The 24874-nt window shown below is 51.9% G+C and overlaps 1 protein-coding gene across 1 annotated transcript in view; it reads left to right on the top strand.

The window, feature by feature from the left end:
* Nucleotides 1-24874, top strand: part of LOC138304205 (alcohol dehydrogenase 1-like) — a 470989-nt gene that overhangs the window by 364439 nt on the left and 81676 nt on the right. The gene's annotated exons all lie outside the window — the stretch shown is intronic.

Raw genomic sequence — 24874 nt, 5'->3', positions numbered from 1 at the left:
TTCTTGTGTAGGACCTTGTATGATAATTGTTTAGGGGTGTGTGTGGGTATGTGCAGTGGCCATGCATTGGTGATGGGTGTCCATGCTTTGGTGTTGCATGCAGGGCTTGGTGTTGGGATGGGTGGGTTGTGATAGTGGGACATATGTGAGGAGTTGGAGTGATGGGGAGGAGGGCGAGGGTGGGGTATGTGATAGCAAGCAGGTAGGTTGGGGGATGAAGTAGTGAAAGATTTGACTTACCAGAGTCCATTCCTCCAGCTACTCCTGCGAGGCCCTCAGGACGCAGTATAGCCAAGACCTGCTCCTCCCATCTTGTTAGTTGTGGGGGAGGAGGTGGGGGTCCGCCGCCAGTCCTCTGAACCGCGATGTGGTGTCTTGAGACCACGGAACGTACCTTCCCCCGTAGGTCGTTTCACCTCTTCCTGATTTCATCCCTACTTCTTGGGGCTGTCCCACTTCGTTGACTCTGTCCACGATTCTGCGCCATAGCTCCATCTTCCTAGCTATGGTGGTGTGCTGCACCTGTGATCCGAATAGCTGTGGCTCTACCTGGATTATTTCCTCCACCATGACCCTGAGCTCCTCCTCAGAAAACCTGGGGTGTCTTTTCGGTGCCATGGGGTGGTGTGGGTGATATGTGAGACGGTGTGTGTTGTGATGTGTGGGGTGATGTTTAGGGATGTGTGTTGTTTTGTGCGTGGATGTGTATGTGTGATGGTGTTGTGTGCCTCTGTATGGTGGGGTTTGCTTTGCTGTGCTGTCTCTCTGGCTTCCGTCTGAACTTCTGGTCGTAAGGGTTTGTTGGTGATGTGTATGTGTTTTTTATATTGTATTGGGTGTGTGGGTGTGGTGTGTGTATGTGTATCAGGCGTGTGTATTTGGAATTGTCCAATGTGGTAGTGTTTTGTAAATGTGTGTGTATTTTGAGCGCTGCGGTGTGTACCGCAAATGGAATTCCGCGGTTGAAAGACCGCTGAGTGGATTCAAGGGTCGTGATAGTGTGGGTGTATTCCTGTTGCCGTGACGGTGGAGGTTTTGGTATTGCCAGTTTATCACTGACCGTTGGTGTGGCGGACTTGTGTGGGTGTCTGGATTTTGGCGGATTCCGAGCTGTGGGTTGTAATAACTGTGGTGGAATTCCGCAGCCACAGCGGTGTGTTGGCGGTCTTCTGCACAGCGGTAAGCGGCATTTATCGCCAATGTTGTAATGACCCCCTTTGTGTTTAAAGCTGAACGCCGTTTGTGTTGTAAGGGCCTTGTTTGTAGGAGTGTTCTGAAAGCCCTGTTTGTTTTGAAAATGTGTAATGTGATGTGTAGTCCCGAAAGGATGATTGCTCCAATACAGTACTAATTTAGTTGGCTCCACAAGGACATCTAGCCACCACCAGTAGTAGTGCACCATCTTCTAATGAACAAACACTTTCTGAAAAACATTTAGGGGCATATTTATACATGTTTTGCACCAAATATGAGTCATTTTGTTTACGCAAATTCGATGCAAAACTAACTCCATATTTACACTTTGGTGCTAGACCCGTCTAGTGTCGAAGTTTTGGAGTTAAAGTCATTTTTTAGACAAGGAAACCTACCTTGCATCAATGAGATGCAATGTAGGTGTTCCAGTGCAAAAAATTACTCTATGGCTTTAGGGCTATATTTATCTCCCCGAGCTAAAATCACACACAAGGAGATAAATGCCACCCCCACCCAGCTAACGTCATTTAATTTTTTTAACACGTCCCTACCCTTTGTGTCTGCTTGCACAATTCCATAAATATGGTGCCCGGGTGGTGCTCAAGAATGGTGCAAGCCGGTGCAAAAAATGTTGATGCAAAACTGCGTTAGTGCAGCTTTGCTCCAAAAAGTATAAATATGACCCTTAATGTTTTCACAGAAACTCAGTCCATAGTGTTTAGTAGGCATTCGTTTTGCAACACATTTGTGCCCATAACAAAGTCTGTGGTGGTCCTAGGGCACTGGGACCACCCCCCAAAACATTGATTATTGTTCCAAGGTACTTCTAATTCAGTTGGCTTAACAGAGACATCTAGTCACTGCCAGTAGTACTGCACCTTCTGCTGTTGACTCTACAGTGACATTTAGCAAGAACTAGTGGTACTGCACCATCTGTTGTTGACTCTGCAGGGACATCTAACCATGACCAGTGGTATTGTACCTTCTGCTATAGACCAGTGGTACTGCACATTCTGCTGTTGACTCTACAGGAACATCTAGTAATGACCTGCGGCACTGCACCCTTGTGCCACTGACTTCACAGTTAAATGATATTTAAAAGGCCTGCTAGGCCTGAAAATATGTAATACACTATGCCCTCAAGGAGCTGATTATATGATTACACTGCAATATTCTTTATCACTCTTTTTTTATGTGATTATGCCTTCTAGGAGCTGAATATATGTTTATATGACCATGTTTCCTCCAAATGCTATTTTTACGGTGGTGCTCTGTAGGGGCTGTACAGACCATTACAGTCTAATGCCAATTGTATGAAGGAATGCACAAATACAGTTTATTTCTGATAAAGGTGTAATGTGCTGCATGGCAAAATATTTATAAGGTCCCAAATGCAAGGTTGTCATTATCATTTATGACACCAACAGCTCTAACTCTTGCTAATGCGAGACCTATTGCATTGCAAATGCTTGTTTTGTCTCTGTGACCTCTTTGTGCGATTATATCTCTCTCCTTTTGACCTCTTGGTCCCGCCTTTCATTCTCTTTGGTCTGTTTGTGCTTCTTTTCCTCTCACTCGCACACTGTTTGTGATTATTGTGCCATTTTCATTTCTCTTTGCTCCCTTTCTTTTCTCTTTCTCAGACACTTTTGTGATCTTTTGTGGCATTTTTTTTGTCTCACTCGCCCTCACTTTGAGAACTTTTCTGCCATTGTATCTCTCTCTCTCACTCTTGTATGACCTTTTGTGCTGATTCTTTCTTCTTTCTCACGCTTTGTATCCTGTCAGCGCTCTGCTTCTCCGCTTTGTTGTTTATGTTTCTTTTCTCTGTTTGTATGTGCCTCTTCCAACTCCCTTTTTCCTCCCTCAGTGTTCCCCTTCTCTCAATCTTCCCCCTCTTACCTGATCCTCACACCTCTCACTCCTTCTTGCTCTGCTGATGACTGTACTGCTCCCTGGTCCCACCAACTGCCTCTTATGCCCCACACCCCTCTCAGGCCATATTAATGGTGATCACAATGTAGTGACAGCGTGGGCACATGGAGGACATGCCACTGGAGCCCTAAAAGTAAATCTGTCTGCACCTGCCCACGCCCAGCATCACAATCCCAGGCCTGACCAATCCCCCGTGATAGTCAGCGGCTTTCCTGAGGACTCACAAACTGGACGATAGTCACCGAACTGCTGCTGCACCACCTATAGCCACACTGAGAACACCAGTGCACAGCCCACTCCCTCTACCAAAAATGCACTCCAAAACACACTGACAAGCATGGTCCACAGCGCCCTCTTGCTCAGCGAATACACCAAGGACATCATGGACCTACTGGCTAAAGATGCCCCAGACTTTCTCTTCCTTACAAAGACATAGCTGACATCAGCATATGCTCCCGGCATCACCATGTCCATCCAGGTCAAATACAAGATCCCAAGACCAAACTGCTAACACGGACCCAGAGGAGGTATCACCATCAGTTTCAAGGAAGCCATCAAACCTTTGCAGAGAACAGGATCACCTACATGGAGCGCCTGCCCCTCAAACCGCAAATCTATGCCAATTTCTCTGGACAGGACCCTTATCTATAGCCCACTTGAACCACTAGCAAACTTTGCAGATTTTGTCACCCTCTCACAGTTGATTCAAAGCCTACATCCTTTTAGGAGATCGCAACTATCACCTGAAAGATTTCAGCCACACTCCTCGAAAGCCTAGGAGAACCTAGGAATGACACAACACGTCATCAGGCCCATGCAACCCACTGGACACATTTTCTACCACATTTTAACCTCACTCAATGGCTTCAAGGTCGAAGCAGCCACACCACTCACCCGGATCAACCATCACATCATCCATTTCCATATCAACACCCCACACAACAAAAGAACTACCACTACAGGTCAGGCCCGCCAAAGCTAGAACAACATAACATGAGAACAGCCCAAACACACCAGAAACCACTTCAACAAATAGATCTTTAGCCTGCACCAATGCTCTAGCACCCAGGAAACAAAACCATCAGGTGATAACTCAAAAGCAGGCTAACTGGTACACAGATGAACTTCAATCAACCAAGAGATACTGCAAACAACTAGAGAAAAAATGGAGAGTCAACCAGATTGAATCTGGCAAGAGCACCTGCAAATCTGCATTAAGGAACTGCCACTAACAAATCAGAGAAACCAAGAAGTCCCTAGCCGAGTGCATAGTACTCAGCTCCAACAGTAGCAAGGATATCTTCGTGCAACTATGTACAACAGTTTTGACCCTCAGGCAATCCCCAGTAGCCTCACCACTGACCTACATACGGAAGACACAGGAAATGCCATGACCACATTGAAACCAATTACCACAGAAGAGAAAGCTACCATCATGAGAACCAAGCACCCTGGTGCTCGGCAGATCTGTTCCCCTATAACATCTACAAAATGGGGGCCTTCCCAGTCAGTGAAACACTCATCTTCATCCTAAATACTTCCATCACCACTGTCACTGTGACAGAAGCCTGGAAACGCACAGCAGTCAACACACTTCTAAATAAATCCTCTTCAGACACCACCCAGCTGGCAAACTACGGCCCTATCTCTCACTCTCTTACCTTACCCAGCCAAGGTAATAGAAAAGGCAATCAACATGCAAAGGTCATGGAAAAGGCAATTAACATCCAACTTGTGGACTATCTCGAGGAACACCAGCTTCTAGACACCAGACATTCAGGCTTGAGGCCCAACCATAACACTGAGACAGCACTCATCACAGCAACAGATGACATCAGGATGATCCTTGATCGAGGGGAAACAGTGGCCCTCATCCTGCTTGACCTCTCTCCCACTCCAACCTGATCGGATGTCTGCATGAGTCCGGCATCCAAGGACATGCCTCACCTGGATCTGCTTCTTCCTAACCTTAAGAATTCAGAAAGTTCACATGCCACCTTATACTTGAGAAGATAGGAACCTCATTGGTTCCTAGCTTCAGTTACTCTTTTTTTTTTTAATTGTTTTTATTAACATTTTGCTTTTATACAGTATCAACTCAATTTGTGACAGTAACTTATTCACATATAAACCAAATATATCATCAGCAGTAATATCCATGTACAAGCATCCATTCTTCATTTATGGGACACTTATTCAGAGCCAATTTTGGTTCTTGAACTTTTTCGGTTCATTTCCGGTTTAGGTACTCCACAGATGCTTTCCTCTGTCATGCACTATGATGTCACTTTCTTAACTGCAAAATAGCCTATCTCTAATTCTAACCAAACTATATATGTGATGGTGTAGGAAAGTACCATCTTGCCTGGCATGTTACCCCCATTTTTCACTGTATATATGTTGTTTTAGTTGTATGTGTCACTGGGACCCTGCTAGTCAGGGCCCCAGTGCTCATAAGTGTGCCTGAATGTGTTACCTGTGTTATGACTAACTGTCTCACTGAGGCCCTGCTAATCAGAACCTCAGTGGTTATGCTCTCTCATTTCTTTCAAATTGTCACTAACAGGCTAGTGACCAATTTTACCAATTTACATTGGCTTACTGGAACACCCTTATAATTCCCTAGTATATGGTACTGAGGTACCCAGGGTATTGGGGTTCCAGGAGATCCCTATGGGCTGCAGCATTTCTTTTGCCACCCATAGGGAGCTCTGACAATTCTTACACAGGCCTGCCACTGCAGCCTGAGTGAAATAACGTCCACGTTATTTCACAGCCATTTCACACTGCACTTAAGTAACTTATAAGTCACCTATATATCTAACCTTTACCTGGTAAAGGTTGGGTGCTAAGTTACTTAGTGTGAGGGCACCCTGGCACTAGCCAAGGTGCCCCCACATTGTTCAGGGCCAATTCCCCGGACTTTGTGAGTGCGGGGACACCATTACACGTGTGCACTACATATAGGTCACTACCTATATGTAGCTTCACAATGGTAACTCCAAATATGGCCATGTAATATGTCTATGATCATGGAATTGCCCCCTCTATGCCATCCTGGCATAGTTGGCTCAATCCCATGATCCCAGTGGTCTGTAGCACAGACCCTGGTACTGCCAAACTGCCTTTCCCGGGGTTTCACTGCAGCTGCTGCTGCTGCCAACCCCTCAGACAGGCTTCTGCCCTCCTGGGGTCCAGCCAGGCCTGGCCCAGGATGGCAGAACAAAGGACTTCCTCTGAGAGAGGGTGTTACAATGGTGTGAAGGCAGGGGAGGAGTAGCCTCCCCCAGCCTCTGGAAATGCTTTTATGGGCACACATGGTGCCCATTTCTGCATAAGCCAGTCTACACCGGTTCAGGGACCCCTTAGCCCTGCTCTGGCGTGAAACTGGACACCTGGGAGGTGTCCAGAGCTCCTCCATTGTGCTCCAGACCTCTGCCATCTTGGAAACAGAGGTGCTGCTGGCACACTGGACTGCTCTGAGTGGCCAGTGCCATCAGGTGACGTCAGAGACTCCTGCTGATAGGCTCCTTCAGGTGTTGCTAGCCTATCCTCTCACCTAGGTAGCCAAACCCTCTTTTCTGGCTATTTAGGGTCTCTGTCTCTTGGGATTCCTTAGATAACGAATGCAAGAGCTCATCCGAGTTCCTCTGCATCTCTCTCTTCACCTTCTGCCAAGGAATTGACTGCTGACCGCGCTGGAAGCCTGCAAAACTGCAACATAGTAGCGAAGACGACTACTGCAACTCTGTAACGCTGATCCTGCCGCCTTCTAGACTGTTTTCCTGGTGGTGCATGCTGTGGGGGTAGTCTGCCTCCTCTCTGCACTAGAAGCTCCGAAGAAATCTCCAGTGGGTCGACGGAATCGTCCCCCTGCAACCGCAGGCACCAAAGAACTGCATCACCGGTACCTTGGGTCTCCTCTCAGCACAACGAGCGAGGTCCCTTGAATCCAGCAACTCTGTCCAAGTGACTCCCACAGTCCAGTGACTCTTCAGTCCAAGTTTGGTGGAGGTAAGTCCTTGCCTCCCCACGCCAGACTGCATTGCTGGGAACCACGACTTTTGCAGCTACTCCGGCCTCCGTGCACTTCCGGCGGAAATCCTTTGTGCACAGTCCAGCCTGGGTCCACGGCACTCTAACCTGCATTGCACGACCTTCTAAGTTGTTCTCCGGCGACGTGGGACTCCTTTGTGCGACTTCGGGTGAGCACCGTTTCATGCATCCTTGTAGTGCCTGTTTCTGGCACTTCTGTGGGTGCTGCCTGCTGCTGAGAGGGCTCATTGTCTTGCTCGATGCACCCTCTGTCCCCTGACGCAATTGGCGACATCCTGGTCCCTCCTGGGCCACGGCAGCATCCAAAAACACTAACCGCGCAATTTGCAGCTAGCAAGGCTTGTTGGCGGTCTTTCGGTGGGAAAACACTTCTGCACGACTCTCCACGGCGTGAGGGATCCGTCCTCCAAAGGGGAAGTCTCTAGCCCTTGTCGTTCCTGCAGAAACCTAAGCTTCTACTGTCCAGTAGCAGCATCTTTGCACCCACAGCTGGCATTTCCTGGGCATCTGCCCATCTCCGACTTGCTTGTGACTTTTGGACTTGGTCCCCTTGTTCCACAGGTACCCTCGACTGGAAATCCATCGTTGTTGCAGTGTTGGTTTGTGTCTTTCCTGCAGAATTCCCCTATCACGACTTCTATGTCCTTTGGGGAACTTTAGTGCACTTTGCACTCACTTTTCAGGGTCTTGGGGTGGGCTATTTTTCTAACCCTTACTATTTTCTAATAGTCCCAGCGACCCTCTACAAGGTCACATAGGTTTGGGGTCCATTCGTGGTTTGCATTCCACTTTTGGAGTATATGGTTTATGTTGCCCCTATCCCTATGTGTCCCCATTGCATCCTATTGTAACTATACATTGTTTGCACTGTTTTCTAATACTATTACTGCATATTTTGGTATTGTGTACATATATCTTGTGTATATTTGCTATCCTCATACTGAGGGTACTCACTGAGATACTTTTGGCATATTGTCATAAAAATAAAGTACCTTTATTTTTAGTATATCTGTGTATTGTGTTTTCTAATGATATTGTGCATATGACACTAAGTGGTACTGTAGGAGCTTCACTCGTCTCCTAGTTCAGCCTAAGCTGCTCTGCTAAGCTACCATTATCTATCAGCCTATGCTGCTAGACACCCTATACACTAATAAGGGATAACTGGGCCTGGTGCAAGGTGCAAGTACCCCTAGGTACTCACTACAAGCCAGTCCAGCCTCCTACAGATGGTGGTCTAGGGAGTGAGTTAGTGCTAGCAGGGGGTAAGCGGTACAGCGGAACTCCACCATGAGGGGGTCCGGTCCCCCCATCTCCACCTCAACTCCTTTTATGAATAGTTCACCCCTGAGGCTATTAATTTGCTCCGTCTCCTTACCTCCCTGCTCGGTGCATGGCAATGCTGGATGATCCTGTCTGCTCCTTGTCTGCCTCCCACCTACCCACGGTTCTAGGGTCAATCCCCTCTCGCCCCCTCTGCTGCTAGGTCTTGCTGTTCCCCTCCCACGCCTGACCCTTAGCTCCTTATCCGTACAACCCCCAGTACCACTGTTACTGTTCCCACGCCCCGCTCCCGTAGCTCCCACTTAATCAGTACCTCCTCCCACAATGGGGCAATGGGTTTCTGGCGTAGTCCCTATGCCTCCTCACGTTTCAGAACCTGCAATTCAGCCCTTGCCCATCTCATCACATCCCGTCTCCAGTCCCCTAAAGAGGGGCATCTAGGCGATTTCCAACTCAATATGATTAGTCTCCTAAAAAGTACCAATGCCAGGTTGAGGAATCAGCAGCTAACTTTCTTAGAGGCCAGCCCCGGATACAAACCCAACAGACAGATAGATGGGCTCAGGTCCAATTTTGTATCTAAAGTTCTGTCCAGATCGCCCATTACCACCTTCCAACATTGTTGAAGCTCAGGACAGCGCCACACCATGTGGTCTAAGTCGGCGTCCGGTTCACCACATCTAGGGCACACCCTAGGGTCACCCCCATATATAATATTCAGCCGGTGGGGGGTGAGGTACGTCCTGTGCATATAATTATATTGTATGTACCTAAGGCGGGTATTTCGTGAAACCTTCCGCCGGTGTGCCAGTACCCTCTGCCATTCTGCGTCCGTCAAGTCTCTGCCCAGTGTCCTCTCCCACTTCCCCCTAAGTGATTGCAATGGATCTAGAATGTCCTCGACTTGGGTTCTGTACAATTTAGTAACGAGGTGTGCATCTCCCCCCGAAGTCAGCAGGAGATGCAAGACCCCATTTACATCAGGCTCCATGTTAACTGTACACCAATGTGCCTTTATTTGATGAGTCAGGGTTTGGTATAATAGAAATTGCCCACTCGGGACTCCACTCTTGTCGTTCATGTCGGCAAAAGGCCTCATTACTCCGTCCCGAAAGAAGTCGCCCATGGACTCCACCCCTGCTCTCATCCAAGCTCCCAGCCCAGAGCCCACCAAAGGCCTACCTACAGTATCTTGGGCCATCACCGCTAGTGGCAGCGCCGGAGAATAAGCCACTGCCATTCCCGTAAGTGGCAAACATTTCTTTCAACAAGATAAGGCTACTTTTGTCAGGATATTTCCCCCCTGAGGTATCACCTGGCATCCAATCATTTGTGATTAGCGGTACACCTATCCAGTCGGCCCTCCCCTGCGTACCACCTGGAGATCCATTGCAATTGACATGCCAGGTAATAGAGTTCAAAATCCGGGACTCCCAATCCCCCTGCAAGAACTGGTCTGCAAAGGACAGAAAGCGCGGTTCATCTGCGACCTCCATCCCAGCTGAGGTCTCTGAGCAGTGTGTTTATTTCCTTGAACCAAGTTGACGGTATCAGCACCGGGAGGTTGGTGAAATAATAAAGAAGGCAGGGCAGCATAATCATTTTAGATAGGGATATTCTGGCCATTATGGATAATTTAAGTGACCGCCAGAACCCTACTGACGCTCGGAGCGAGCGGAGCGCCTTACCTATATTACCTTCACGGAGGTGCTTCAGGTCATGAAACACCTGTGTGCCCAGGTATTTGAAAGTATGTGGGGCCCACACCACGTTGTCTGGACAAGAAGAGGGCCGCCCCCCTCCCGCCACCAGGGGGAAAACGTAGGTCTTGCCCTTGTTCAGCCGTAACCCTGAATAACCTCCAAATTCGCCCAACCTATTCAACGCCCACGGCAGTCCAGACTCTCCATCCCTAAGGTAAATTAAGATATCGTCAGCGTAGAGCGAAATATTGTGTTCAGCCTGTCCCCACTCCACCCCCTGACCTCTACTTTCCATCCAGAGCTGGGCCGCCAGTGGCTCGATGGCTAGTGCAAATAATAATGGGGATAATGGGCATCCCTGCCTAGTGCCTGTGTATTTGGGGTAGGTCACCGAAACTGCCCTGCCCGTCCGCACTCTCGCCAAAGGTGCAGCATACAGCAGGTCCACCCATCGCACCCATCCCTCCCCAACCCCATCCGGAGCATCACCGTCCTCAAATAGTCCCACCTTATCGAGTCGAAGGCCTTCTCGAAGTCAACCGCTAGGAGCATCGATTCAGACGGCTTCTCCTTCTGTGGCATATGTAGAAGCGCAAACAGGCACCTGAGGTTCAGTGAGGTGCTTCGTGTCGGGACGAACCCATTTTGGTCTTCATGTACCAATTTGGATATATATGGGAGTAATCGATTGGCCATGAGTTTACTTAGAATGTTAAAAGTCACAATTTAACATCGACAACGGGTGAAAATCAGCCACTGATACCTCCCCAGAGTCCAACTTAGGCAGGGGAACCACTAAAGCCTCCCTTAATGAATCAGGCAGGAGACCCTGTTGGAGTGCCTTTGTGTACATTTCAACTAGTTGGGGAGCTAGCAGAGTCGAGTATTTCTTATAAAAGTCCATTGGGAGGCCATCGGTGCCGGGCGTCTTCCGAAATGGCACCCTGTACCTCCTCTAGCGTTACTGTCCCCCCCCCCAAAGTCTCCCTTTCCTCATATGACAAAGTACACAAAGGCAGTGGGTGTAGTTAGGCGTCCAAAGATTCAGTCCCTAGTGCCTCTGGGCATCTATGAAGAAAGGTATAGTAATCACTAAAGGCATTGTTTATTTCACTCGGTTTATATCTATGCTCCCCCCTCATATCAAGCACACTCATGATAGGCGTCCCCACCCCTCTGGGTTTCACCAACCATGCCAACATCTCACCAGACCTGCCCTTCTCTTTCTGTATTGAGACCAGATACCTCTGTATACTGTGGCAGCGGAGCTGTTCCTCAACCTGGGAGTGGGACTTCCTCGCTTCCTCAAACTTGCCTTACTCCTTCACATCCTGACCCCCTTCCCTTTCCCCCTGCTGTATAATCTTTTCCAGCTCCATTAGTTCCCGCTCCAGCGTGCGCTTTATCTCCACCGTCTGTCCCATGCAGTGAACTCTCGCCGCCACCTTGAGCGTTTCTTATTCCACATGCCTGGCCGAGGTAGACCTTTTTATGATATTACTGTGGTCCGTAAGGTAAGAGCGGAGTTCCTCCCTATATGCCTGATCTTCCAGCGCTGCCGGACCCAGTCTCCACACGGGTATGGGGGGTCTGGCTTCAGCCGCCCTCCAAGTAAGCAACAGGGGGTTATGATCAGAGAGGGTGCGTCCTAAATATTCAGAGTGAGTCATTCCCAGAACTATGTTGGCAGAGCACACTACCCTGTCTGTCCTAGTATATACCTGGTGTAGGCTCGAGTAGTATGAGTAGTCTCTGTCCCTGGGTGTTGGTTACGCCAGACATCTACCAGACCCCAGCCTTGCATCCACTCCTACAGGTTTTTTGCTATCTTATGCGACAGTGCGCCTATCAACAGTGGAGTGGATCGGTCCAGTTCTGTATCCACTACACCGTTAAAATCCCCCCAATCAGTAATTCTCCCCACTGCTATCGTGTAAGATGACTCGAAAGACGCTGCATAAAGGGAATCTGATCCTGATTAGGGGCATATACACTGCTCAGGACTATCGGGATTCCATTAGTTTTACCCTCCACGATCACAAACCTGCCCTCTTGATCTATATCTGTGGTCACAGCCTCAAATGGGACTCCCGCTCTGACCCACACCAGTGCTCCTCTGGCATAAGCAGAATATTTAGTGGCAAACACTTGTCCTCTTCATCTATGCCTCAGTTTATCAGCTTCTCCTGCAGTAAGATTGGTTTTCTGTAGAAACGCCACATGTCTGCCCTGTCTCTTCAGGTATGACAACACTCTATGGGGGTCATTACAACCCTGGCGGACGGTGTTAAAGATGCGGAAATACCGCAAACAGGCCGGCGGAGAAAAAAAGGGAATTATGACCGTGGCGGAAAACGCCAACATAGACAGCCACTTTAACACTCCGACTGCCACGGCAGTACAGACAAGCAGCGCGGTGGTCACCGCCAACAGACAGGCGGGAAACAATGTACCGCCCACACTATTACAACAGGCCAATCTGCCACCTTTTCCGGGGCGGATTCACCGTGGATAAAAACACGGTGGAAACAGCCTTTGCAATGTGAAAACGCTCACCTTAACACACGTCACGAGGAAGGAGGGCACCATGGAGCCCGAACTCCAAATACTCCCTGCGCTTGTCTACCTGCTCTTCTAAGAACATCAGAAACGGCGGCGCCGAAGACAACGGTGAGTACTGCACCTACGACATAGGGGAGGCGGGAGGCAAAAGTCAGGGGGACACAAACGCAACACCCCCACCCCCACCCCAAACCTCACCCACTACAACACACACATTAATGCATATTCAAACATCACAGTAACAACACACAACCCCCCCGGAAGAATGCAAAGACAAAAGGGAATCAGTATAACTATTGTAATGAATAAAAATACAGTAAGCTCATATATACAGAAATATATACACATTCCAAATATATACATCACAATTACTAGTGCAGGTATGCACAATTCAATGTCCGTGGACCACTGGGCCCAAAATGCATGGGGGAGGCCCACGCTAGATACCTGTCCACAAACGGAGAGAGCACTGCAGGGGCATCAGATAGTAATACAACAGGCACCTCAGGGGGAAGGGAAGGGGGGGCACCTCAGTCGGATGAGTGCAAAGCCACATTCACAACGGGGCTCCATGCCCATTGATGTATCCTGGGGAGGGCAAAGCCACAGTCTCTCAAGTCTCTACAGTGGGTGGTTTGCCCACTGTTACATCCTGGGGAGTGCAAAGCCACAGTCTCTCAAGTCTCTACAGTGGGTGGTTTGCCCACTGTTACATCCTGGGGAGTGCAAAGCCACAGTCTCTCAAGTCTCTACAGTGGGTGGTTTGCCCACTGTACCATCCTGGGGAGTGCAAAGCCACAGTCTCTCAAGTCTCTACAGTGGGTGGTTTGCCCACTGTTACATCCTGGGGAGTGCAAAGCCACAGTCTCTCAAGTCTCTTCAGTGGGTGGTTTGCCCAATGTACCATCCTGGGGAGTGCAAAGCCACAGTCTCTCAGGTGGATGCAGTTCTCCACTGGTTCTGGAGGGGGACTGGTGCCCAGAGTGCTTCGTCCTGTTAAGGACAGACGGAGTGGATGCTGTTCTCCACTGGTTCTGGAGGGGGACTGGTGCCCAGAGTGCTTCATCCTGTGAAGGATTCAGGTAGTGGATGCAGTTCTCCACTGGTTCTGGAGGGGGACTGGTGCCCAGAGTGCTTCATCCTGTGAAGAATTCAGGTATTGGATGCAGTTCTCCACTGGTTCTGGAGGGGGACTAGTGCCCAGAGTGCTTCATCCTGTGAAGGATTCAGGTAGTGGATGCAGTTCTCCACTGGTTCTGGAGGGGGACTGGTGCCCAGAGTGCATCACGCTCCTCGTGACGGTCCCAGTTCCGTCACTGTCCCAGCCGCACATGGGCTAACGATGCTTGCCATGGCGGTCTTTGCCCTGTTCAGCGGTGCTTGACTTAGCCGTTTCTGACCTGTTCAGCTGTGCTTGCACTGTTCAGCGGTGCTTGCCATGGCGGTTCTTGCCCTATTCAGCGGTGCTTGACTTAGCCGTTTCTGACCTGTTCAGCGGTGCTTGCCCTGTTCAGCGGTGCTTGCCATGGCGGTCTTTGCCCTGTTCAGCGGTGCTTGACTTAGCCGTTTCTGACCTGTTCAGCGGTGCTTGACTTAGCCGTTTCTGACCTGTTCAGCGGTGCTTCCCTGTTCAGCGGTGCTTGCCATGGCGGTCTTTGCCCTGTTCAGCGGTACTTGACTTAGGCGTTTCTGACCTGTTCAGCGGTGCTTGCCCTGTTCAGCAGTGCTTGCCGTGGCGGTCTTTGCCCTGTTCAGCGGTGCTTGACTTAGCCGTTTCTGACCTGTTCAGCGGTGCTTGTCCTGTTCAGCGGTGCTTGCCATGGCGGTCCTTGCCCTGTTCAGCAGTGCTTGACTTTGCTGTCTGTGACCTGTGCAGCGGTGTGTGGCATGACGGTCCCTCAGTGTCCAGCGGGGCTGTGGGTGGCGGGGCCCTCCAGGGCACTGACGCTGGCGGTGGTCTCCGGACCAGTGACGACAGTGCTGCCCTCCAGGGCACTGACTCTGGCGGTGGTCTCCGGACCAGTGACGATAGTGCTGCCCTCCAGGGCACTGACTCTGGCGGTGGTCTCCGGACCAGTGATGATGGGGCTGGCGGTGGCGTCCTTGCCAGCGGGGAGGATGGCGGCCTTCTCCCCCGTGCTGCTCTTCCCAGACTTTGGAGACTTCTTCTGCCCCTTCACCACCTTGGGAGGGGTCACAGCTGACTCGACACTCCCCCCGGGACCCTTGTGGGTGGCTTTGCCGGCAGGAGTCTTCACCCTCTCCCGTCGGGCACTGTCCAACTTCTGGTGCTTTACAGGGGGTGGACTGGCAGTGCTTTGGCTCCGTATCACACTGGCTGCCCTGGTGGCCGGTGCACTCCACATACCTCTAACACGTACCACTAGTACCGGACTTTTTTGGGCTGAGGTGCTAGTACGGGACCTATGAATTGGAGGGGCGGGGGTGGTGGGACAGAGGTCAAGGTTGCTCAGGAAAAGTTTCTGACGAACACTGGGATGGGTAGCTGGAGGGGGTCTGGGAGTGGAGGAAGAGGAGGTGTTTGTAGGAGGTGTAACTTTAGATGATTTGGGTGCAGGTGCAGGTTCTGGAGGCTGTCGTGAGGTGGATGGATGTTGGGTGTGTGGGTGTCCGCGTTTGTGTACTTTGGGAGGGGCCGTCACAGACACACTGGGAGAGGACACAGGCGACGTGTAAATGGTGGTGGGGGTGGTGAGTGCAGGTGAGCGGGGTGTGGTGCTGGGTGTTCTGGTGCGAGTCCAAGTGGCTGTAGTGGTAGTGCATGCAGGTGAGAGTGTAGACGACACTGGGAGGGAGGAGGGAGACGAGGAGGAGGGGGACACAGCGGAGGCAGTGGATGTTGCTGTGTCTGTATGTGGGTGATGCTTGTGTGAGTGCCTGTGAGATGTGTGGTGCCTATGTTTGCCTGAGCTGCCCTTGTGTGTTGAGGTGTGTGCAGGCTGGTCTGTAGGTGTGCTTGGGATAGGCTGGGGTACAGGGATTGGGTCTGGGTGGAGGAAGTTGGAGGGGGGAGGCTAGACACAGGGACAATGGCTGCCATCAGTGCTGAGGCCAGAGATTGCAGGGTTCGATGATGGGCAGCCTGACCAGAATGAATGCCCTCCAGGAATGCATTAGTGTGTTGCAACTCCCTTTCTACACCCTGGATGGCATTCACAATGGTAGACTGCCCAACAGTGAGTGACCTGAGAAGGTCAATGGCCTCCTCACTGAGGGCAGCAGGGGTGACAGGAGCAGGGGCTGAGGAGCCTGGGGCGAAGGTGATGCCCACCCTCCTGGGTGAGCGGGCACGGAGCGAAGGCTGAGGGGCTGCTGGGAGGGCAGTGCTGGTAAGGGGGGTGGCGGCTGTACCTGTAGAAGTGGGGGGCACAGATGGTGCCGCCACCACAAGGGAGCTCCCATCGGAGGACGAGTCCGTGTCGCTGTTTGCTGATCCGGTCACCGACGTGAAGCTCCCCTCGTCCTCCGTCCCACTGGTGTATTCTGTGTCCATGGTGTGGCCCTCCATGGCCATGTGGGACGCAGCCCCCTCGTGCTCCGGTGCCACTGTACCTCCGCCTGATGATGCTGATGCACAACAGAACAGGGAGACCACAAAAAAGGGGTGGGGAAACAGAAGAAAGACAGGTTGAGTGCATGGCTTACCGCTACCGTTGGCGGACAATACAGACACAGCAGCCCACTGTACTACGCCGTGCTCTTGGCCTCTACAGATGCAATTCCTGGGATATGGCCTACATGGATATGAGTGTCATCTACCCATATAGATGGCACAGGGGCATGTATACCTGTACTTGGCACTCTACAGAGGTGGGGTGGAGTGGCACATGACCTGGATTCCGGAGGGGCCTAGCATACGGAACTCGCCCTGGCCTAGGGAAACCCACAGCCCTCCTCCCCCACCCAGACACCTCCACTGCACGCAAAGTCATGAGAATGTGAGTGTTCTCACCCCCTTGTGTCTGCTGTGATGCCCTCATGCGCCCATCCAACTCAGGATAGGCCACCGCCAGGATCCGGAAAATCAGGTGGGTCATGGTGTGACCGTCACCCCTCCCACGTTGGGAGGCCATCCCCAGCTGAGCCTCCGCCGTCTTCTTGCTCCAGCGGCGGATGTATCCCCATCTTTTACGGCAGTGGGTGCTCCGTCTCTGGTGGACCCCCAGGGTCCGGACGTCCTTGGCGAGGGCACGCCAAATATCCTTCTTCTGGTGGGCGCTGACCTCCATGACATGTACAGGGGAAGAAGAGAAGTCATTTGCAACAGCTCCGTCGAAGTGAGTGGCCCACACCCCTGCCCTTGCCATGTGGCACATGCAATCACACTTCTACATGTTCACAGGACTCTGCCCCCTTCCTACTGACATCCAGCCCTCTCCACCAAGGCATAGCCCATCCAACGTGCTCCCTGTGTACTTACATGTTGGTCTGGAGGACCTAGAGTAGCGTGTACTGGGGGAGGACCCCGTCCACGAGCTTCTCCAACTCCTGTGCAGTGAAGGCAGGGGCCCTTTCCCCAGACGCACCAGCCATTGTCTCTTCCAGACCGAGGTCACAGCAGCACTTGCAGTGTAGGTCCTCTCCTGTCGAAGATCAGGTATCGAGTGATTGAACAGATAGAAAATGGCGGTCACGTCCGCGGCGGTCACATCCGCGGCGGTGGGTATCATTGCCGCCGGCGCACTTCATCATTGGCTCCTGGGACCCATAGGGTCCAATGTTAACCAATGCAGCATTGCGCCACTGTCTTTGACCGCCTACCGCGACGGTGTACAACGCCAGCGCAGTTACCTCACATCCCATTGTCCCACTTTAGAGGTCAGGCAGCTGCCATTTCAGGGGCCCACATGGCTTCATTTACAACTGCGTCACACATACCTAGGCCTACACTCAACACACATACAGGAAGGATATTTTATTTAGTGTCGTGTCCTGTGTAGCTGTGGGTACATATCTCAGGATTTGTTGACTCTGTGGTCGCTGTTGTCCTTCCTAGGCACCGTCAGCTGGGACATGTGAGGAGATGGTGGAATCCTCCGGTGTACCGACCGCTGGTGGACCTGTTAACAATGGAGGAGCGACATTTAATCATCACCTACAGGTTTGACCGTGCCACAATCCAGGAACTGTGTACCCAGTTGGAGCCAGACCTGATGTCACCAATCCGCCATCCCACAGGAATCCCCCCTCAAGTGCAGGTGCTATCAGTGCTCCATTTCCTAGCAAGTGGGTCATTTCAAACAACAGTGGCCATGGCATCAGGGATGTCCCAGCCTATGTTTTCCAACGTTTTGTCCAGAGTATTGTCTGCCCTGCTGAAACACGTGAGGAGCTATGTCGTTTTCCCTCAGGTGGAGGATTTGGCGACAGTTAAAGGTGACTTCTATGCCCTGGGACATATCCCTAACATCATAGGTGCCATTGATGGGACCCATGTGGCTCTGGTCCCCCCCCCCCCCACAGGAGTGAACAGGTGTACAGGAACCGGAAAGGTTATCATTCGATGAATGTACAGATGGTATGTTTGGCAGACCAGTACATCTCGCAGGTAAATGCTATGTTCCCTGGCTCAGTGCATGACGCCTACATCCTGCGGAATAGCAGTATGTGATGGGTCAACTCCAGAGGCACTGTGTGTGGCTATTAGGGGACTCTGGTTACCCCAACCTGTCATGGCTATTGACCCCAGTGAGGAATCCCAGGGCAGAGGAACCCTACAATGAGGCTCATGGGCGGACTAGGAGGGTGATCGAACACTCCTTCGGCCTCCTGAAGGCCAGGTTCAGGTGCCTCCATATGACAGGTGGTTCCCTATTCTACTCACCGAGGAAGGTGTGCCAGATCATCATCGCCTGCTCGATGCTTCACAATCTTGCTTTGCGACCCCAGGTGCCTTTTCTGCAGGAGGATGGTCCAGATGACGGTGTTGTGGCAGCTGTGGAGCCTGTGGACAGTGATGAGGAGGAAGCAGAGGAAGAAGACATTGATAACAGGGACTCTGTTATACAGCAATATTTCCAGTGACACACAGGTGAGAACAATATTTTTACTAATACATTCACTTTCACACTTCTACCTCTATCCTGTCTGTCAATTTGAAGTAGTATCTACTAACTGAGTGATACATTTCCATTACGGTTTCACAGGTGTGGTTACCAACGTGTGTCATCTGCTTGCATCCTTCATGGACTTGTGATGTGTGACATAGGTATGTTGACATTACTATTGAGAACGGATTTTGTCACTGTCATAGCTAATACACATTTTCTAAATCACAGACTGACTCCAGATTGTTTTGTGGTTCAAGGGTGTTTATTGAAGTGCTAATTATTGGAGGGGGTGGCAAAATGGTGATCGGTGATGGTGGAGGAATGTCCATGGCAGAGTCAAGTCTATAAGTCTCACAGGTGCATTGCCCATATGGGCATAGGAAGTGGAGCTGGGGCAGTTCCAATCTGGACAGGGTAACAAAGTGGGATAGTGGGAGGACAATCAGGGTGGTCTCATTTCCTGGCGGGGTCTTGCCATCTTGCTCTGTCCTGTTCCTGGATCTCAGGGACCGCTTGCGGGGTGGTTCTCATCTGCAGGGGGTGGGGTGCTGGTGTGGTGGTCCTGTGGCGGGGCGTCCTGTCCACTAGTGCCGGCGGAGGTGGTGGGCAGTTCATCATCCATGCTAGTGTCAGGGGCCCCTTGGAGTGCCACGGTGTCCCTCATGGTCTTCTGTATGTCCTTCAGCACCCCTACGATGGTGGCCAGGGTGGTGCTGATGGTTCTGAGCTCCTCTCTGAACCCCAAATACTGTTCCTCCTGCATGCGCTGGGTCTCCTAAAACTTGGCCAGGACCATAGCCATCGTCTCCTGGGAGTGGTGGTATGCTCCCATGATGGAGGAGAGGGCCTCGTGGAGAGTGGGTTCCCTTGGCCTGTCCGCCCCCTGTCGCACGGCAGCCCTCCCAGTTCCCCTGTGTTCCTGTGCCTCCGTCCCCTGGACTGTGTGCCCACTACCACTGCCCCCAGGTCCCTGTTGTTGTTGGGGTGGTGGGTTATCCTGGGTTCCCTGTAGTGGTGGACACACAGCTGACTGACGTGTCCTGGGTACGGAGGTATGGGCCCGCTGGGTGGGTGCTGTGCTGGTGTTACCAGAGGGTGGAAGGTCAGTGTTGGGCTGTGCCTGTGCAAGGGGAACCGACTGTCCCGAGGCCCACGATGGTCCGGGCTGGTCATCTGGATCCAATTGGCCAGAGCTGCCGTCATTACTGTGGGCCTCTTCTGGGGGTGGAGTGGACATGTCTGGACCCTGCTGTGTGGTGACGTTACGTAGTGGTCCTGCAGGGGTATAAAAGCATGATTATTGCATGTATGTGTGTCATGGTGTGCAATGGGTGGGTGTGCGTGTACCCCAGTGCAAGCATTCCTGTGTGGGGGCTTGTGTGATAATGGTTGGGGGGTGTTATGGGTATGTGCAGTGGGCATGCTTTAGTGATGGGTGTCCATGCTTAGTTGTGTCATGCAGGGCTTGGTGTTGGGATGGGTGGTTTGTGTTATAAGTACATTAGTGAGGAGTGGGAGTGATAGGGGATGGGGTGAGTTTGGGGGTGTGTGATAGCATGCAGGTAGGGTGGGAGATATGATAGTTAAGATTTGACTTACCAGTGTCCATTCCTCCACCGACTCCTCCAAGGCCCTCAGGATGCATAATGGTCAAAACCTGCTCCTCCCATGTTGTTAGTTGTGGGGGAGGAGGTGGGGGTCCGCCGTCAGTCCGCTGAATCGCGATGTTGTTTCTGGAGACCACTGAACGCACCTTCCCCGTAGGTCGTTCCACTTCTTCCTGATGTCCTCCCGATTTCTTGGGTGCTGTCCCACTGCGTTTACCCTGTCGACGATTCTTCGCCATAGCTCCATCTTCCTGGCTATAGAGGTTTGCTGCACCTGTGATCCAAATAGCTGTGGCTCTACCCGTACGATTTCCTCCACCATGACCCTGAGCTCCTCCTCGGAAAACCTGGGGTGTCTTTGGCGTGCCATGGGGTGGTGTAGGTGATGTGTGGGGTGGTGTATGTGGTGATGAGTGTGGTGATGTGTTGTGGTGTGTGGAATTTTGTGCGTGGATGTTGTGTGGGTGATGGTGTTTTGTCCCTCTGTGTGGTGGGGTTCTCTATTGCTGTGCTCTCTCTCTGTCGCCTTCGTCTCTGATTTTCGGTCGTAGGGGTTTGTGGGTGATGTGGGTGTGTGTTTTATATTGTGTTGGGTGTGTGGGAGTGTTGTTTGTATGTGTATCAGGTGTGTGTATTTGGAATTGTCCAATGTGGCGGTGTTTTGGAGATGTGTGTGTATTTTGAGTGCGGCGGTGTGTACCGCCAATGGAATACCGCGGTTGAAAGACCGCTGCATGGATTCGTGGGTCGTAATAGCATGGGCGTGTTTCTGTTGGCGTGACGGTTTTGTTTTCGCCAGTTTATCACTGACCTTTGGTGTGGCGGACTTGTGTGGGTGTCTGAATTACGGCGGATTGCGAGATGTGGGTCATAATAGCTGTGGCGGATTTCCGTGGCCGCGGCGGTGTATTGGCGGTCTTCTGCACGGCAGTAAGCGGCTTTTACCGCCAATTTTGTAATGATCCCCTATGTCTCTTAGTCAGTGAACCCATCCCCCTTATGTTCCAGGTTAGGAAGTTGTAATCTGCCATGCCGTTGTGTCTGTGTCGAGGCGGGTTACCCAGCCCCCCTGGCCATCCACCCCCCCATCTGCATCACTTTTGGATAAAAAACTCTCAACTCCCATGTCACCATCAAAACACATAACTGTAAATCCCAACTCCCCGTCCCCAGGGTGCCTCTCCAACTGTAGGTTGCCCACAAAACAGTGCAACAGCACAACCAAGTCAACAATTTAAGCAGAGTTCTCGCCATTCTCCACTGGGTGGCCGAGAAACCAACAGGGGGGTGGTTCCATGTCCGTCAGGGCCATCTATCCATACTTCCCACCTCACCTCAGGGCCAGTCTATTGGGCCATTCAGCCCAGCTCGTCCGCAGTCTGAGGGGTCACCCTCAGAGCATCTCCGGAGCAGCCCAAGCCCTCCACTGAGGACACAGATGCACAATCCGAGTCTCTCCCCCTGCCTTCCGCCGAGGATGCCTCCCCACGCATGGATGCTGCCACCTCTAGTGCCACCTTTTTTGCCAATTCCTTTTGGGCCAGGGTCGGTTTCGCCCATACTCGATTTCTGTTGCACTGTCTTCTCTGGTCTCTGCAGCCCTCGTGTCCTGTTCTGTCGTTTCTGGTGCAGTGCCCCCCCCCCACTCCTCGTGCCTCTAGCCATTCCCATGCCTCTTCAGGAGTCTGGAAGAAGGTGTTTATGTCCTCAACAATCACCCTCAGCCGGGCTGGAAAAAGTAGTGAGTACTGAATCCCTTCGTCTCTGAGGGCCCTCTTCCCTGCCAAGAAAGAGGCTCTTTTGTTTTGAACTTCAATAGTAAAGTCCGGGAACAGCATCACCACACCATTTGCCACCTTGAAAGGCCTGGCCTCCCTGCCCCTCTGGAGTAGTGTATCCCTGTCTTTATAATGCATCAGTTTACCACTACCACATGAGGCGGCCTCCCCGGCGCCAGGGGTCTCGAGGGCACCAGATGCGCCTGCTCCAAAGTAAAAAATGGAGTAAGGCGCTCCGGTGCCACCACCGTACTCATCCATTCCTCAAGAAACGTCACCATATTTGTGCCCTCCGCTCCTTCCGGAAGACCGACGAGTCATACGTTATTCCTTCGGCTTCTTCCTTCTACTTCTTCCGTCCTACGCTCCAGGCGATGAACTTGTTCGGTCAGGTGCACCACTGTGGCTGCAAAATCATCATGCTTTGGTGTTAGCTCCACCAGCGCTGTCTCCGCCTCCCTTACTCTGTCTGCTAGCTTTTGGTGGTCCGCCCACCTCCACCGCAACTTGACTGATATAATGTTGTAACGTTGTTTTGGTATCCTCAAGTGCGCCCAGGATTTTATCCAGTGTGGCCTGCACCTTGGGTTGCGCGAGGTCCTCCATGTTCCCAATACTTTGATTGCTTGGGGTTTTACGGCTCTGTACTTTGCCCCTATTCATACTCCTCAAAGTCATTCTGGATGTGCAGTGTTTTATATTATATGTCTGAGTAATAAGGGACCTCACGTGGTAAGGTCTCAGGCGTCTGCAGTTCCCCGCCAGGCCCCCCACGCTATCGACTGTTGGGCTGGTGCGACAGATCTCCTGCTTAGTGCGTGCTTCCTTCTCTGGCCTCAATTCGCTCCGGATCTCTCTGTGTGTCCGCTATGTAAGCCCGGGTCCTCCAGGGTACCACCAGTTCTCACCCCCCCAGTTTATGGGGGGGGGTTAGTGAATCGGTGCACAGGGGAGAAGGGAAGGGGGGCCCGATATCTCCGTGGTGCTCCCTCCATCCCCTAGGGGCCTCAACCGCTGCGGTCAGCTCCCCGCGCCCCCACAGCTCTTCTGCCAGGTCGGTGCTGCCGTTACCCGCTCCACTCCTCTCCGCCTCCGCCGTGGCACCTCATCGGGCCCACCCCCCCCAAAGCCCCAGTCCCCACCTGCGCCACTGCAGAAGTGTAATGGGGCCGCAGGCGAAGGGGGAGTGGGGGAGGGGTCCCCCGTACCTCCATGGATCCTCTTCAGGCCCCAGGAGGGCTCCAGGCATTTCCTGCCACTTCTCACGTTCCCTCCGTACTGCCATCAGCCCCACACCTCCGTGGGTGCACCGCGCCACAGGGCCGGGCTCCATATCCCCGGCTGGGGCCTCCTCACTAGTTCTGCACGGGGTCATAGTCTCCAGCTCCCACCTGCGTAATCGCGAGGGGTAATGGGCCCACGGGCGAAGGGGGGGGGGTGGTTGAAGTTTCCGCCGTACGCCCGCAGATCCTCCTTGGACTCCGGGAGGGCTCCGAGCGTCTCCCGCTGCCCCTCATGGTCCTTCAGTGCCGCAGTCAGTCCCACACCTACGTGCGCGCGCCGCAGCTCAAGGCTGGGCTCCGACCCCCGGTTGAGGCCTCCTCGCGAACACCGTACAGGGTCGCCTCGGGGACTACAGATTCGCCCCCACTGCACCTAACCGGACCCGGCAGTCACCCCCTACGTGACCTTCACTTCTGGCCCCCGGGAGGGGTCGATTTTTGCAGGATTATTATTAGGCCCCGACGGAGCTGCGGCATCACGTGTCCACCATCTTAACTAGGTTAGCCAACAGGCAACTAGCTTCAGTTACTCTTCACTAAGCTTGACCATTTTCAACAGTTACATCACACCACTGGCTAACACTATCAGAATGCACAGCATCAACATAATCACCTGTGCAGATGACACAATACTGTCCCTCCCAGACAAAACTTCCAGGACAAGAATCAACTCCTCTGCCTGCATGACTGCAGCAACTCCCTTGATGAAGTCCAACTGCCTCAAACTCAACTCAAACAAGACTGAAATACTGATTTTCAGAAAGAAGACCTCATGGTGAGACTCCTCCTGGCCGATAGACCTGGGAACCACCCCCACTGCCCTAGCAACAAGCCTAGGAATCATCTTAGACAACAAGCACAAAATGTCAACCCAGGTCAACTCCATCGCCACAACCTGTTTCCGTATCCTGAGGATGTGCGACAAATCTTCAAATGGCTACCAGATAACACCAGGAAAACAGTCACACAGGCTCTCATAGCCAGCAGATGTGACTACGACAATGCACTATATGCTGGAATCACTAAACAGCTCCCGAACAAACTCCAAACCATTCAGAATGCAGCGGTCAGACTCATCCTCAACCCTCCATGGCGCACCCATCTTACATCACACCTCAAGAAACTCCTCTGCCCTATGCACAATCGTAGTCAATTCAGGCTCCTCACACACACATACTAAACACTACACAACAAAGGCTCCTCCTACCTCAACAGTCGCACACACTTTCACCAACCCTCTAGATACTTTACTCAGCAAATTCTCAGACACACTTATGCTTCATACACAAATGCAGAGTAGGAGGTTGTGCCTTCTCTTACATCTCCCCAAAACAAAGAAAGAGCTCCCACACCCTATCAAAGCCTTCTAATCACTACTTGAGTTCTATAAGAAGCTGAAGA

This window comes from Pleurodeles waltl, chromosome 1_1, assembly GCF_031143425.1.
Source record: "Pleurodeles waltl isolate 20211129_DDA chromosome 1_1, aPleWal1.hap1.20221129, whole genome shotgun sequence".
Taxonomy (NCBI): Eukaryota; Metazoa; Chordata; class Amphibia; order Caudata; family Salamandridae; genus Pleurodeles; species Pleurodeles waltl.
Note: the sequence above shows the minus strand (reverse complement) of the source record. Positions and strands in the feature narration are given on the sequence as shown.